We start from the raw sequence: 5,799 nt of genomic DNA, 5'->3' as shown, positions 1-5,799 counted from the left end.
GGGGTTTTCGATAAGCTCAGGTAAAAGAAAGAAGAGTTGAGATAAAATGTTAGAACTGGTTTTAAATCTCGGTTCAGCCTCGATCTAATGGTCCTCCTTGGACATGGGACTGGACCAATGTGATTCTTTCATCTGTAGAATGGAAGTACGATAGTACGTCTCCTGTAGAGCTGTGAGGCTCTGTTAGAGTTCTCCAGAGAAACATAATCAATAGGGTGTGTCTGTCTGTCTATCTATCATCTATCTATCTATCTATCTATCTATCTATCTATCTATCTATAACATAACACTATGGGAAAGAGAATGAGAGAGAGATTTATTATAATGAATTGATTCATGTGGTTATTGAGACCCGAGATCTGCAGTATTAAGGAGGAGACCCAAGGGGAGTCAATATGTAGTTAACGTCTGAGTCCAAAGGCCCAAGAACCAAGAGGGCAGATGATGGAAGTTCTGTTTCAAAAGTCATCAAGCTTAAGACCCAAGAATCAACTTTTCAGCTCAAATCTGAAGGCGGTGGGGGGGGGAGGACAAATCAGAAAAACAAAAAACCCCACAGTGTTCCAGCCTAAAGCAGTCAGGCAGGAGGAAACTCCTTTTTAGCTGGGAAAGCTCAGCCTTTCTGTTTAATCCAGTCTTCAACTGATTGGAGGAGGCCCACTCACTCTGGGGAGGGTCAAGCTGCCTCACTCAGTCTAGTGATTCAAATGTAAATCTCATCTAGAAACATCCACACAGACATACCTAGAATAATATTAGACACGTATCTGGGCATCCCATAGAACAGTTCAGTTGACACCAAAAATTACACCCAGTAATTAATCAGAGAGGCCAAGTAATGTAAAAAGGCCCAGCGAACCGTGCTGTATGCACAGTCGGCTACATCTAGCAGCCGCTCAGGAGAGGTCTTTAATCAAGGTTGCTGCTGATAATGGCAGCCGCGATACAAAGATCCTGCAATACGTAATGGTAGGTTTAAGGTTCGAGAGTGAAGCATTTGGAGTCATTTCAGCACACGGAGATGTTAGATTCATAAAATTAAAATAACGATACTTTTAAAAAAATGAGTGTAAAATCATGTCGCTGAATAAGAAGAGAAAGTACGGAGTGAAGACGTGCATGGGCCTTTATTGAAGTTTCTAGAGTCAGGGGAAGGTCAGCAGTGCTGTAAAGGAATGCAGGATGAAGAAGGGGCCCATATTTGGAAATTAGTTATCATTGGTGACCTTTGAGAGTTCAATTTCAACTGACTTAGTAATTTTGAAATGCTGCCAAGATCAAGAGGCAGTCAAATATCAGGTGTATTTCAACTAATCTCCATTCGTAGTGGAGAGATTTACAATGGGTATTGTATTCATTTCCGCAGACGGGGCGGCTTACCCAGCAGATCTTCATTGTCTCCCAGTCCAGAGGCCAGAGGGCCGAGATGAAGGTGTGGGCAGGGTTGGGGCGATCTGAGCGCTCCGTGGGGAAGCCTTTCTATGCACGTCCCCGAGCATCTGCGGCTGGTTTCCCCAGAGAGGCGGTGCTTCCCGTGACTTCACATCACCGTCCTTCCATAACTGCGGTTCTTTCTGTAAGGACGCCGGTCATTCTGGGTAGGGGCCCGTCCTATTGCCAACACCCTGTACAACCTCTTCTTACATGGTTGTGTGTGTCCCCATCCTATTTCCAAAAAGGTCACGTAACACATTGAAGACACACACCATAAATGCTGTGAAGATTCTAGAGACGTCTTAATAATATTGTCTATTCTGCACTTCGGAATGTTCTTAGATTAGTTTCAGGTTACGGAATTCCAGTACGAACAGACTTTCTGCATTTCAGGGAGAAGACGTTTCTGGCCCACAGGGGAGATTCTGTGTCTCTGCTTTTATTGCTGAGTTCTGCTGCCTGATTGGCTCGTTTCTCTCATGCAGGTGTGTTCGCCTTTCGAAGGCAGGCCTAAGCCTTGTTCTGCACACAGGGTTATGTTTGTAAAAAGTCTCTAGCGAATGAAGAAAGGAGCTGTAGTCCTACTGATGAGTGTTTAATTTTTTATGAAAAATTGTATGTATACATAAGGAAGCGTGATATGACAAACCCAGTACCTACTTTGAACGATTGTTAGTTTGGGGCAGATTTGCAAGTAATTTCAAGTCACATGAGTGTGACCCATGGAGTAAGTGACAATCCTCCACTTCCATTTTCTTTAGAAGTGAAATTACTGGACATAAGCAAACTTCCTATCAGTCGTGGAAGGCTGAAACGACTGTTGGCAGCCATGCATTTAGCAACAACCTTCTCCCCAATGAAGCCCCAAAATTACTAGAATGGGCCTGGGTGTCGCTTAATGAGAACAAATTAACCTACACTTCCTACACAATCAGCTCGTAAACATCATCTGAAGAAAAGTGTGGGCCCGACTCCTTCTTTTTCTTACCTTGATAGACTTCCTTTTATAACATTTCCCTCACTCAGGCCCTCGATGAGTATAAGCTATGGCTTGGTTTTATTTATGTATAATTATTCAGAGTGGGGAACGAGGGAGGGAGAACCGACGGAGTTATGTCTTCAAGTGCCCCACGCTCCCTAAGGAGACTCCATTCCCAACTAAGGACTTCTTTATTGTCACCTTGCGTAGAACTTCAGAGTACTTCTCCCCCTAAGGGTTTATGGCAGCCTGACCTCTTCCTTGCAGGTCACAGAATCAGACGTTGAGAGAGGAACCGAGCTTCAGAAGTAATACGTGCTTTGCAGATAGAACAAAAGTAGTCACTGTGAAATTCGTATCTGGGCAAAGAGAGATCCTTAAGCAAAATACAAGCTATTCTTGTTGTTATTCAATAATTGGAAAGTAAGAGAAATGTAAAGAGGATCGACATTCTAAAAGAACCTTTAAACCAATATGCAAGAACTTCTGATGTAAGTTTCTGCGGCTTCACGTGAAACTCAATTCAGGAATTCAATTTCCAGGCTTTCCACCATAAGCATCAATAACTTACGTAATAATGGACTCAACCATTAGTAATAAACAGTTTGAAGTACATCTTCTCCCACTTTATGGAGGCACTGACCTTTGCCAGACTGAGAAGACTTTAAACAGTTTGCCCCCGTCCCCGCGTTAAGACTCAGTATTATGGCCAACCACGCACAATTTAACATATCCTCCATACGAAGTCCATTCTCTACTCTGCCGACACAGTATTCAATTTCTTAGTAATGCATAGAAACCACTTTATTCTGCATGGCTGGAAGATGCTCTTTTATGTTTGGAAATGTATTATGTGTCAAGAGGAGTGTGAATAATAAATATCTGCGTTGCTGGCCAACTGGTATTCAGATGCTCTAACATCTGAGCAAATACCGTGAGCGCGGGGACTGAGTTCTCAAAAACATCGCTAAATCCAAAATTAACACCTCTGTGGCTGTCATCTGAAGCCCTCTGGACTACTCATCGCCTTGGTGTTTTCCTTCTAACTAGACTTTCCTTTCCAAGACAGTTGGCAGGTAGCAAACACCTGCAATGGACATTCCAGTAACAGGTCACTGTTCGTCCTGATTTAGAAGCAAGATCACACCTGTATCTGTTTAGGAAAAAGGCTTCAGGCCGTTTAGTATTAAATGGGAAAAACTAGGAGACCCATAGGAAGGTAGCATTCTGCTAATGAAAGTGGCCATCCAGTTGTTCTCTGGAAAATGCCTAGATTTTTGGAGCTAGAGATGGTCCGAGGTTTTCAGGTCTGGACACCCTACATTATGGGCGAGATTGTAGAAGGCCAGAGACATTAAAGGACTTGCCAAAGGGCAGCTAGATAGCTAAGCATGACTGCAAACCAAACTCCGGACACGGTTGCTGGTTACTCCATCATTTGTCTGTGCTCGATGATGACACAAGGAGGAACTCACACCTAGAAAAGGCTCCAATCTGAGAAAATTGTTATTCCCACTTAAGACATTTCTCCTTAACAGAATTTGGAAGAGTAATTTTACTCATGCTGTGGGTGTGTGTGTGTGTGTGTGTGTGTGTGCGTGTGAAACACCCTTATTGATATATAATCCACAGTCCATACGGTTCATCCATTTTAAGTGTACAATTAATGTCGTCTTCTCCATTTCCCTCCTCCCCATAGCGGGAGCTGTTTCAAGGATGCAGTTTTTGTTTGTTTGTTTGTTTGTTTTTTTAAGATTTTACTTAGAGAGAGAGAGAGAGAGAGAAAATGAGCAGGGAGAGAGGCAGAGGGAGAGGGAGAAGCAGACTCCCCGCTGAGCAGGGAGCCCGAGGCAGGACTTGATCCCAGGATACTGAGATCATGACCTGAGCTGAAGGAAGATGCTTAACTGACTGAGCCACCCAGGAGCCCCTCAAGGATGCAGCTTTGAGAGAGCAAGGTGCTGTTGAGACTGTCTACACTGAATATATGACGGAACCCCATCAAGGCGTCTATATAAACTCTGAAGCTTCTGGCAGGCAGTACAGAGATCTCCTTATTTTGCAGCTGCTCAAGACAAGCCTTTTAAGTTCCCTTGCTTGTTAAACCTGCCACCTACCAATCTAGAACGGCCTTATTCTTTCTTTGGTCTCTCCTTGTCCTCCCTATAAAGGAACATGTGCAAGCCAACAGTAGCGGACAGGAAGTAGGATCTTAGAGTGCTTTTGATGTGCATTTCCCTAATTACTAATATCGAGCATATTTTCATGCATTTATCTATCATTTGTATTATCTTTTCTGGGAACATGACTATTCAGGGTTTGTTGCCCACTTTTTAAAATGGGTTGTCTTGTTATTAGTGCAAAGTCATATATTCAAGATACAAGTTCCCTATCAGATATACAATTTGCAAATAATATCTCTTATTCTGTAGGTTGTCTTTTCACTTTCTGGGTGGTGGTCTTTGAACCAAAAAGGTTTTGATTTTGATGAAATTAATTCATCTCTATTTTCTTTTGTTACTTGTGCTGTTGGTGTCATTTTAAGAAGATTTGCCTAGGATTTACTCCTGTGTTTTCTTCTGCTTTATGATGTTAGTTCTTATATCGTTGTCCATGATCTATCCTGAGTTAACTTTAGTGTATTCTGTGAGAAAGGGGTATGAATTCATTCTTTTGCGTGAAACTATCCAGTTGTCCCTGCATTATTTGTTGAAAAGATTATTCTTTCCCACCGAATTTTCTTGGCACCCTTGTTAAAAATCAACTGACAGCCAGTGTAATGGTCTACTTCTGGATTTTGAATTTTATTCCATTGAAATATATGTGTCTATCCTTATGTCCATACTACACTGTCTTGGTTAACTATAACTTTATAATAAGTTTTTGAAATTGGGAAGTTGTGAGTCCTCCAGCCTTTGTTCTTTGACATTTTTGGGGCTCTTACATTTTCATATTAATTGTAGGAGCAATTTGTCATTTTCTGTAAAAAAAAAAAAAAAAGGAGCTGGGATTTTGATAAGGATTTTGCTAAATACGTTGGTCAATTTGGGAATTACTGTCATTTCAAGAACAGTAAATCTTCTGACCGTAAACACAGATTTTTTTCTATTCAAGTCTTCTATAATTTCTTTCAACAATGTTTTATAATCTTCAGAGTATAAGCCTTGCACTTCTTTTGTTACGTTTTTTGTTTTTGTTTTTGTTTTTTTTTTTACATATCTTATTCTTCTGGATACTATTGCAACTGGAATTGTTTCCTTAATTTCATTGACAGGTTGCTCATCACCAGTGCACAGGAATACAATTGATTGTTGCATATGGATCACATACCCTCCATCCTTGCTGAAGTTTTATGGGTTTTTTTAGTTCTAATCATTGTGTTTTGT

This window comes from Ursus maritimus, unplaced genomic scaffold (genome assembly GCF_017311325.1).
Source record: "Ursus maritimus isolate PB19 unplaced genomic scaffold, ASM1731132v1 scaffold_10, whole genome shotgun sequence".
Taxonomy (NCBI): Eukaryota; Metazoa; Chordata; class Mammalia; order Carnivora; family Ursidae; genus Ursus; species Ursus maritimus.
This window is presented reverse-complemented; position numbering follows the sequence as displayed.